Source organism: Macaca mulatta, chromosome 6 (genome assembly GCF_049350105.2).
Source record: "Macaca mulatta isolate MMU2019108-1 chromosome 6, T2T-MMU8v2.0, whole genome shotgun sequence".
Classification (NCBI taxonomy): domain Eukaryota; kingdom Metazoa; phylum Chordata; class Mammalia; order Primates; family Cercopithecidae; genus Macaca; species Macaca mulatta.
This window is the reverse complement of record NC_133411.1, coordinates 119,584,176-119,596,073: the sequence shown is the minus strand read 5'-3', so window position 1 is coordinate 119,596,073 and position 11,898 is coordinate 119,584,176.

The following is an 11,898-nucleotide window of genomic DNA, read 5'->3' as shown; positions in this document are numbered from 1 at the left end:
ACTAAACATGGAAAGGAACAACCAGTACCAGCCACTGCAAAAACATACCAAATTGTAAAGAACATACACACTATGTAGAACCTGCATCAACTAATGGGCAAAACAACCAGCTAGCATCATAATGACAGGATCAAATTCACACATAACAATATTAACTTTAAGTGTAAATGAATTAAATGCCCCAATTAAAAGACACGGACTGGCAAATTGGATAAAGCGTCAAGACCCATTGGTGTGCTTTATCAATGGGTGCACAGGAAACCCATCTCATGTGCAAAGACACACATGGGCTCAAAATAAAGGGATGGAGGAATATTTATCAAGCAAATGGAAAGCAAAAACAGCAGGAGTTGCAATCCTAATCTCTCATAAAACAGACTTTAAACCAACAAAGATCAAAAAAGATAAAGAAAGGCATTACATAATGGTAAAGGGATCAATGCAGCAAGAAGAGCTAACTATCCTAAATATATATGCACCCAATACAGGAGCACCCAGATTCATAAAGCAAGTTCTTAGAGACCTACAAAGAGACTTAGACTCCCACACAATAATAGTGGGTGACTTTAACACCCCACTGTCAATATTAGACTGTTCAATGTGACAGAAAATTAACAAGGATATTCAGGACTTGAACTCAGCTCTGGACCAAGCGGACCTAATAGACATCTACAGAACTCTCCACCCCAAATCAAGAGAAGATACGTTCTTCTCAGCACCTCATGACACTAAGTCTAAAATAGACCATATAATTGGAAGTAAAACGTTCCTCAGCAAATGCAAAAGAACAGAAATCATAGCAATAGGGAAAGGATTCCCTATTTAATAAATGTGTTGGGAAAACTGGCTAGCCATATGCAGGAAACTGAAACTGGATCCCTTCCTTACACCTTATACAAAAATCAACTCAAGATGGATCAAAGACTTAAACATAAGACCTAGGAAAAATCCTAGAAGAAAACCTGGGCAATATTATTCAGGTCATAGGCATGGGCAAAGATTTCATGTCTAAAACACCAAGAGCAATGGCAGCAAAAGCCAAAATTGACAAATGGGATCAAATTAAAGAGCTTCTGCACAGCAGAAGAAACTATCATCAGAGTGAAGAGTCAACCTATAGAAAGGGAGAAAATTTTTGCAACCTATCCACATGACAAAGGACTAATATCCAGAATCTACAAAGAACTTAAATAACTTACCAAGAAAAAAACAAACAACCCCATCAAAAAGTGAGCAAATGATATGAAAAGACACTTCTCAAAAGAAGACATTTATGCAGCCAACAGACATAAGAAAAAATGCTCATCATCACTGGTCATTAGAGAAATACAAATCAAAACCACAATGGTCATACAAATCATACCATCTCATGCCAGTTAGAATGGCGATCATTAAAAGTCAGGAAACAACAGATGCTGGAGAGGACGTGGAGAAATAGGGACGCTTTTACACTGTTGCTGGGAGTGTAAATTAGTTAAACCATTGTGGAAGATAGTTTGGCAATTACTCAAGGACCTAGAACTAGAAATACCATTTGACCCAGCAATTCCATTACTGGGCATATACCTATGGGATTATAAATCATTCTACTATAAAGACACATGCACATGTATGTTTATTGAAGCACTATTCACAATAGCAAAGAGTTGGAACCAACCCAAATGTCCATCAATAACAGACTGGATAATGAAAATGTGGCACATATACACCATGGAATACTATGCAGCCATAAAAAAGGATGAGTTCATGTCCTATGCAGGGACATTGATGAAGCTGGAAACCACCATTCTCGGCGACCTATAACAAGAACAGAAAAACAAACACCACATGTTCTCACTCATAAGTGGGAGTTGAACAATGAGAACACATGAATATAGGGAGGGGAATGTCATACACTGGAACCTGCTGGGGATTGGGGGGGGCTAGAGGAGAGATAACATTAGGAGAAATACCTAATGTAGGTGATGGGTTGATAGGTGCAGCAAACCACCATGGCACGTGTATACCTATGTAACAAAACTGCACGTTCTGCACATGTACCCCATAACTTAAAGTATAATAAAAAAAACTTGGTTACATCCTCACCAAGGATGGATTTTGTGATATTTCTTAATTTTCTGAGCCAAAGTCTCACACAGGTACATTAACTATGAATTCTAGGTCGTGTGTCTCTGCCTTCGATGCAAACGATCCTGGAAAAGTGATTCCTGGCTTCTATGTTGGAGAGATAGGATTCGGTATGTGAGGCGGTACACAAATACAAGAAGGCTATTCAAAAGATGGTGAGCACCATGCTACAATACCAACAACAATGGCAGGCACTGCTAGCTGCCTCCCCAATTTCTGGTCTCCACTTCTTCCTAAAGGACACAAGCCTCAGTAACAGGACCCAGGATGTCAACGTGCTCAGCTATAAAATACTTCCTTGCTTTCCCCAAATTCCTTAAAGTGAGGAATCCCCATCTGACATAATTGGAGCCAGTAAGACTAGGGAAATTCTGCTGGGGATTTCAAGAAAAGATTTTCTATCTTTTACACAGCTGGCGCCCCATTTATTTCTCATTTCTCCTTTTTCCTTTCTGTTTATAGTAATTTGACATTAGGATGGAAGTACAGTAGCTATGTTGCCACCATGAGGCAACAACCATGAAGTTAAAAGCTCACATGCAAGAGATGGCAAATTAGAAAGGTAGAAAGAACTGCTGCCCTGTCCCTAGATGCTCTATCTTCAGACTTTATGTTATAGTGAAGAACTCCATTATTATTAATATTTTTATTATTTGAGGTACTCTATTATTTAAGATACTCTTGGCCAAATCAGTCTATTTCTTGTTACCAAATATTTTCCCAACTGAAATAACCACAAAGAACTTAAAATTGATATTCATTTTAGAAAGATCCAAAAGTCATTTATAACTTCATCAATTACTTGAGGTAGATTGACTAATTCATATATTACTAAATAAAAATAGCATAGCTATAAAAGAAGATGTTCTCCCTAGGGATTAGAATTGAAAAGAGATTTAAAAATTTTACCAAGAAAGTTTACCTTAATATTATATGTATGTAACAATTTCAGTGGAGTGTGTGGAATGAACTCTTTTGAATTATAGCTTGACTTGTATTGTGTTAATGGACTAATTGTGTTCCCCCTAAAATTCATATATTGGAGCTCTAACCCCAGGTGCTTTAGAATGTGTCTGTACTTGGTGATAGGACCTCTAAAGAGGAAATTAAGTTAAAAGAAGGCAATTGGGATGGGCCCTAGTGCAATCTGACTGGTATCCTTATCAGAGGAGACTGGGACAGACAGAGACACCAGCGAAATGCATGCACAGACAAAAGGCCATATGAGGAGGCAGCAAGAAGACAGCTATCCCTTCTGCAAGCCAAAAGAGAGAGGTTTCAAAAGAAACCAACCCTGCTGACACCTTGATCTCTGACTTCTAGCCTCCAGAACTGTGAGAAAATACATTTCTATTATTTAAGACAGTCAGTCTATAATGCATTATTATGGCAGCCCAACAAAACCATAATGCTCATTATTATTCATATAGATAAAGATAGCTATAGAGACATAAAAATCAATAGAGAGATTGATACACACACATATGTAGTGAGAAGATAAGCTCCATGAAGACAGGGGTTTTGTTTGTTTTGTTTAGTGATATCTCTTAGTCATCTGGAACAGTTATTGACACAGGGTTGGTGCTCGATAAATATTTCTCATTGAATTGGTTAATTCTGTTGGACTTCTTTGTATAACGCTTTAAAGATTTTTCTTAAGACACATCATTATCTTCAGAAACTGGGTTCAGATAAAGTGAAGAGATGAGTTGATGATCTCCTTCCTCTTGATCCCCAATGAGATCTAGTCTGGTTACCCTTAAATTTCTTAATTTCCAGACAGGTTTTTGAGATGCAGTGGAAATATTAAGATGTTCCCATCTGCATATCTCTGAAGGAGGCATGAGAGGGCATCAGCCTATTACCTGGAGGTAACCAAAGCAGGCCTAATAGCTCTGGAGGGATGGAACAAATATGGATTGAGCCTTTCAGGTAATAGATAACATATCATCTCAAATCATTTCAATGACAAATATTTTCTCTTTCCCTAAATGTCTGTTTATTTACTTTCTTTTCCTTTTATAACTGAGACATTTGTACTTTTATATAACAGAAATCACACCACATGAAGAACATTCTCATTTTTTTTAGAGCTGTATATAACTCATATGGACATACTATGGTATATTCAATCATACTTCTTCATAAAAGCATTTTTATGGTTTTCAATATTTTACAATTACAAACAAAACTGAAATAAATAACCATGGAAATACATATTTTAATTTCATTCAAGGTGTATCTTTAAGGTAAATTACAACGTTTAAGAGATTACTGGGTCAATAGTAATTGTGTATCTATTTTTTGTTAGATGTTGCTAAATTCTCCCCCAAAAGAGTTGTATTAGTTGTATTTCTACCAGTAATGGATGAGACTATTTCTCCATTACCTAGCCAAAAGAGGTTGTCGCACTTTTAAATTTTATTTAATCTCATTTGAGAAATGGTATCAGTGTAGTTTTAATTTACATATCTAGTTATGAGTGAGGTTGACAATTTTATTCTATACTTATAGGTCATTTTTATATATTGTAAATAAATTTTCTGTGCTATATCTTTTGTCCATTTTCCTATGAAATTCTTTTTTTAACTTCGTTCCATCGATTTTTAAGTTTTTTACATGATAGGAATAATAGATCTTTACTATGTTGCAAATAGCTTCTTCTAGTGTCAGTTGTATTTTGAGTATGTTTATGGGTTTTTTGACATTTAGATTTTAAAAATTTTATATAGCCACATTTTTTAATCTTATATTTTACGGTCTCTAGATTTCCAAACATAGTTAGAATACATTTCTTACATCCAGGTTATAGAGAAATTCACCTGCATTTTCTTTTAGTACTTATACTGTTTGTTTTTTCCTTTTCCTTTCTGGTTTTTTTTTGTTTACATTTAGTTTATTGATTCATTTAGAGTTTATTCTTGAATATAGTCTGAGGTATATATTTAATTTTGCTGTTTATTTTGTTATAATTTTTCTTTTTTAAAGCTTAGAATTGAATTAATTTATTTTGAATATTTTATTTTATTGATAAAATTATCTAGTACTATGAGTTTTTCTTTGATCATGCTTTAAATGTATTCCATAGATTCTAATATGTAGCCTTATTATCAATATTTCAGATTTTATGTCTTCTTTACCCAAGAGCTATTTAGTAAAGATATTTATCAATTTTTAGGGGAAAGGACATTTTAAAAATTTTTTGTTAATAATTTCTAGCTTTTTTTTTTTTAATTAATGGTAGTTAGAGAATACTGCTTATATTTCTACTTAATGGAACTTACTGATACTGACTTTGTGACCTAACATATGATCAACATTTGTGAGCATTCTATTAGTACAAGGTATTTCAATGATATGCTATTAAGATATAACATTTGATCTATATTCATAAAGTCTAAATGATGGTTTATGTTGTTTAGTTCTTTAATATCAACACTTATTTTTATCTATTTTATCTGTCCTCCTAAGAATAGCATATTGAAATATTCTGTCATTGGCTTCCATCTGTTTCATTACACCCCAAGTAGTTTTGCTTCATAAATGGTTGCTGTGTTATTTGGTGCATGTATATTCATAGGTATCATATACCCTTTCACAAATTTTGATTCAATATTTAAATGAACTCTTCTGTCTATAAGTTTATACTGGTATACATAAACAATTGAATAAACTACAGAAAAGGGAAAGTTCCTTCTTACAGTTTTCCAACTAGTAAATTTAAAAGATAGAAATAGAGAATTAACATTGAACTAACACCACAGTAATAATTTTTGCAGGCAAGATCCATCAATGGATACCAAAGTTAGTGGGTAAAATTTGAAGATAAATAGAATTTGCAGTTTCAAAGTATATCTTTTAAGATATTTATATTAACTACAAGGGAAAAGACAGTAACTTTACAGAGGAGAAACTCAGCTGACACCAGCTTCCCTGAGTATTTAAGGTTAAGGTCACCAGTCATAAGACGTAGCAACATATGAATCCCTTGATGAGAAAAAAACACAATTATTTCTGTGGCAATTGTGCAAAAAAACAAAAAACAAAAAACAAAAAACCACACACACACAATCTCATTTCAAGCATAAGAAGACATTAGACAAATCCAAATTGAAGGGTAAACTGTGAAATAACTTATTAGTACTCTTCAAATTCTCAAGATTATGAAAGACAAAGATTGACTGTGGAACTTCGACTATTAAATGTAATGTGAGATCCTAGATAGGGTCCTGGAACAGACAAAAGACACTAAAAAAGGTAGGAAAAGGTGAAATTTAAACAAAGTCTCTGGTTAATAATTCAAATGTTAATTTTCTGTTCTTGTTTATTTTACTGTGATTATGTATGCTATTTAACATTATAGAAAATGAGTTTAGAAATTAAAAAGTGTTTTAAATTAAGAGACTTCACTTTTTAGAGCAGTTTTAAATTTACAGAAAAATTAAGCAGGTAGTACAGAGTTTTCCCATATACTGCCCTGCTCCCTGCTACATTTTCCTCTATTTTGCATTTATATGATATTTTTTGCTATGATTAGTGAACTGATATTAATGTATTTTTATTAACTGTAGTCCGTACTGTACATTAACTTTTACTGCTTGTATTGTGCAGTCTATGGGTTTCAATATATGTATAATGTCATATATCCACCATTATAGTATTATACAGAATATTTTCAGTGCCCTAAAAAGCCCCTATGTTTTACCTATCCATTCCTCTCTCTCTTCCTTACTTTTTAACCAGTGGCAACCATTGACCATTTTACTGTCTCTACACTTTTGCCTTTTCTAGAATATCATATAGTTGCAATCATATGGCATATTATCTTTCAGACTGATTTTTTTCTTTTAGTGTATACATTTAAGTTTCTTCCTTGTCTCATTGTGACAATTTATTTTTCATCACTGAATAGTATCCTATTGCACATATGTACCATAGTTTGTTTATCCATTCAATTTTTGGCAGTTATGAATAAAGCTGCTATACACATTCATGTGCAGGTTTCTGTGTGGACATGTTTTCTACTCAGATAAATGCCTAGAAGCATGATTGCTTAATTGTATGATAAGACATGTTGAGTTTTAAAAGAAACTGTTAAACTGTCTTCTAAAATGGCTGTACCATTTACATTCCCATCAGTAATGAGTGAGAGTTTCTGTTGCTCCACAACCTTAACAGCATTTGATGTTGTCAGTGTTTGGGATTTTAGCTATTCTGCTAGGTATATAGTGTCATTTCATTGTTATTTTAATGTTGAACATCTTTTCCTATGCTTATTTGTCATCTGTGTGTCTTTTTTGTTGAGGGATCTGGGTGTCTGTCTGCTCAGATCTTTTGCTCACTTTTTGATTGGACTGTTTATTTTCTTGTTATTGAGTCTTAGAAGTTTTTTTTGTATATTTTAGATATATGACCTTAATCAGATTTATGTTTGGCAAATATTTTCTCCCAGTTTGTGGCTCATCTATTACTTAGGTTTTGAAAGTGAATACTTTAAATAGAGATCAGAGATTGGAAGAATTATCAAATGTTGCCTTATTTGGCTATACGGTGTACATAGATGTATGTCACTATCAATATTCCAATTTTATTTTAAGTGCGATCAGATATTTTTACAGATTCATCATAAATAGAGCCTTTTTGTTGTACTGGGAAAGAACCTAAACTTCAGGATCTAATTAAAGAAAATGCTGCCGTCAAAAATAGGCAATGGATATAGTTTTCTATTTACCTTCTCTTTGGTTTATTGAAGGCTGAGAATAATGTCAGTGTTGTGGATTTTTCTGTAGCAGTCATGGCAAACTTTGTAAATGAGAATGAACCTCTCTCATTATTCAATGTGTGAGCATACCAAGTTTATCCTTTCCCCAAGATCCAGGCCCATACATCTTTCTTCTCTGCCTGGCTCAGAACTAATTCAGCTAGCCGAAAGAAGTCATGTGCTCATCAGTTGCAGCACATCATAAGCCTTTTTAAGAAAATAAAATGCACCTGGGCCCTATGTTTCCATTGTTGGATACAGAAATCTTGTCACTAAACCAGTAATTAAAGAAATCACTATTTCAAACACATATTTTCCCTGGGCACTGTGTGTTGGAGGGAGACATGGAAAGTTTCCCTTTATCAACAGGTTAGATCAGGTGAATTAGATTTTACAACAGCCAAAAATAGAGTTTGCTTAATACACTTGATACATTTGTTTTAAAATCGTTTCAATCAGATTCCAGTAAAATCTGACTCAGAGGCAGAGAGATTCTCTGAATAGTCTTACAAATGTAGGTTTATTTTGAGACTGTTAGCCATCAGTCGAGACAGATCTCTGGATGGTTCCTAGCTTCAGGTTAAATTTCAGGCTGACAATTCTAGAAGTTCTGAACTCATTTGATCAATATGAGAATATGATTATCAAAAGGACCTCTTCTACACTGTAAAATTATAATCTACTCTTAAGCTACTTGTTTGTAGTAAGTAAATTCAATTTGTACTTTTGAATATTTATATCTACCAGGAAATGTGCTAAATGCTGGAGTGAGATGGGGTGATAAATTTTTGTTATAATATTGTTATATTTTTAAGTTATATATATAAGTTATATTTACATGTAATAATATATAAAATAAGAATAATAATGTCTACCTCATGAGGTCCCAGTGAGGATTAAATGACATAATACTTACAATATTTGTAAAGCATTTAGTACAGTGTTTGGCACACATCTGACATTCCATAAAATCTAGCCATCATTATGTTGGAGATTACACTCTTGTTGAAACAATAATAAACGTAGTTGTTAAATAAGAATCCATGATACTTGCCAACAGATGTGATCAATAAGACTTTGAAGAAGAAAATATCGATGTGAATAGAAGCAGCCTGGGAAAGCTTGGCTAAAAGCCCTTTGTGCATGTGATAGCATCTTATTGATAGCTCCCTCCTGCTATTTCATCAGGGTGTTTAGGATATAAAAAGTGCTCAACGAACATTTGCTGTTTGAGTGACTTAAGGTTTGAGTTGCAAACCCCAAAGATGGGAGGACTTGTATAGGTAAGATGAGAGGATACATTCTGGGTAGGAGCAGAATTTTGACAAAGATGTAAAGGTAGGAATAGGAGTGGTATAAGTACTGATGTAGCAGCACTAGCCACTGCTTATGTAGGGCGGCAGTGAGAGTAGTCAGAGAAAGGCTGGGAAGAGACAGCAAGACTTGAGGAAGGCATTAAGAGCCTGGAGGGATATTATGAACTTAACAACTATTTTATGGGCATTGGGTGGTCACTGAAAGTAACTGAGCAGGGAAGCAATGCTAATGAAATGATAATTAAAGAGAATAATATTACTGTAGTGTAGAATTATCAAAAGGTAAGGCTGTAGGGAAGACCTATTACTTACATGTGAGATAATAACAACTTATGGTAGAAAGGACATTGGAAAAGTGAACATTTTCAGTATTGTGGGTTTTTAAAAGACACTCTCATGTAACCTTCAGTGAAGCAGGCTTTATCCTCATTTTACATATGAGAAAACTGAATATCAGAGCTCTCATTAGTGTGGCATGTAACCAGAATTTGAAGCCAGGTTTTCCAGGCTCCAAAGGCATGGTCTTCTTTTATAATAGGACTTAGATAATTGACTATGAAAGATCTGGGGAGAAAATGAAGATGATTTCAAATTTTGATTGTATATGATTGGAAAATTATGACACTATAGGAAAGGAAGAACCAGTTTACAAGAAAAATAATAAATTTAGCTTTTAATACATTGAATTTGAGGCAGCAGTGGGGAACACAGTACCAATGCAAATGAAATAGGGATATGAGTCTGGAGCTTAGAGGTGATATCAAGACTGAAGATACATATCGGGGAGTCAACTGAAGTAGTACATAGTGGGAAGACATGTTCTAGGTACAAAATAGTAAAGACTTAGAACAGAGTTTGGAAAATGCTAAGGACAATTGAGAACTGAAGCCAGTGAACAAGACAAAAGATGGAATGAACACAGAAAGTAGCAAGTGAGATAAGGAAAGTATAAATAGTTTTTTGTTTGTTTTTGAAATAGAGTTTATCAAGTGCCACAGAGTTCAGAGTTTCAGGTGTTTCTATGTATAGATATGTATAGAAAGGAGAGACTCAGTGATAAATGAGAGAGAAAAGGCAGGGTGATATAATGGGGAAAAAGACTAGTCTGGGAGTGGGAAGAACTGGGTTGCAGTAGCAGCTCTGTTATTCTGTGACCTTAGTAAACTCACCAAACATCTCTAGGATTCAGTTTACACATTTATGAAATGAGAGGTTTAATGGGAGATGACTTCTAAAGGTCACTTGACACTTGAAAGTGCTGAAATCCTTAGCTAAAAGGGAACACGTTTGAAAATATGTAGACAAGAATGAGTGCACAATTTTATGGTTGATTCATGTATTCCACATTTATTATGTCCGTGTAATTTATCTATATCTATGTATGCATAGTGAAAGTGGGGGAGAAAACATGATCTCTGGTGTAAAATTTAGAGAGCTTGAGAGATGCTCACAAACTACAAGGTCCCTATATTACAAAGAATTGAGACAGGTTTTTACCAACTTGGAGAAGGAAAAGGAATGCAGAGGACTGTGGAAAGACCTACCAAAAACTCTCAGAAGCCTTCCATTGTAGGCTCCAGTAAAGATTAAGCTAAGAAGCAATTTGTCAGTGAGAACATGGTGCTCCTAGCCCTTCTGTTGTATGTCCTTGTCTCTTGTAACCACTTTGACTTAAAATCTATTGTCTTTGATAATATAGCCACCCCGTTCTTCTCGTAATTTACATAGAAAATCCTTTTCTTTTTCTTTCAAACTCTTTGTGTCTTTATATCTAAAATGAGTCTCTTGTAGACGTTGTACAGATACGTCATTTAAAAAAATCAATTTTGCCACTTGATGGCTTTTATTTGAAGTACAGATGATAGACTTTTGCCATTTAGCTATTTTGTTTCTGTCTTTATGCTTTTTACTTCTCAATTTATATATCACTGTCTTTTTTGGTATTAACTGATTTGTTTGGTAGTGTAACTTTTTTTTTTTTTTTTTTTTTTTTTTTTGAGACAGAGTTTTGCTCTTGTTGCCCAGGCTGGAGTGCAATGGCACATTCCTGGCTCACTGCAACCTCTGCCTTCCAGGTTCAAGTGATTCTCCTGCCTCAGCCTCCCTAGTAGTGTACCATTTTGTTTTCCTTATTCCCTTTTCTGTATGTTTTTAAAGTCATTTACTTGGTCCTACAAGGGCTACAACTAACATCTTAAATGTGTAGCAACCAAGTTGAATATCAACTTAATTTCAATAGTATACAAACACTCTGCTCCTATATATCTCCATCTCTCTTGCTTTATATTGTTCTTGTCATAGATTATATTTTTATATATTGTGTGACCATTAAAATAGATTCTACTTTTATGCACTTGCCTTTTTAATTATACAGGAGAGAGGAGTTACAAATTAAAAGTACAGTAATACTGGCTTTTATACTTACCTATATAATCACATTTACCTGTTATTTCTTTATATGACTACAAGTTACTGTCTATTGTCTTTTCTTTGCAGCCTGATGTACTCCCTTTATTTCTTGTAAGAAAGTTCTATAATAACAAACTTCACTAGGTTTTGTTTATCTGGGAATGTCTTAATTTCGCCTTCATTCTTGATGGGTAGTTTTGCTAGATATAAAATTATTTAACCTTTTAAAGTAATTACTTATTTCCAGCATTATAAATATGTCACTTTCCTCCTTTCTAGCAAGTT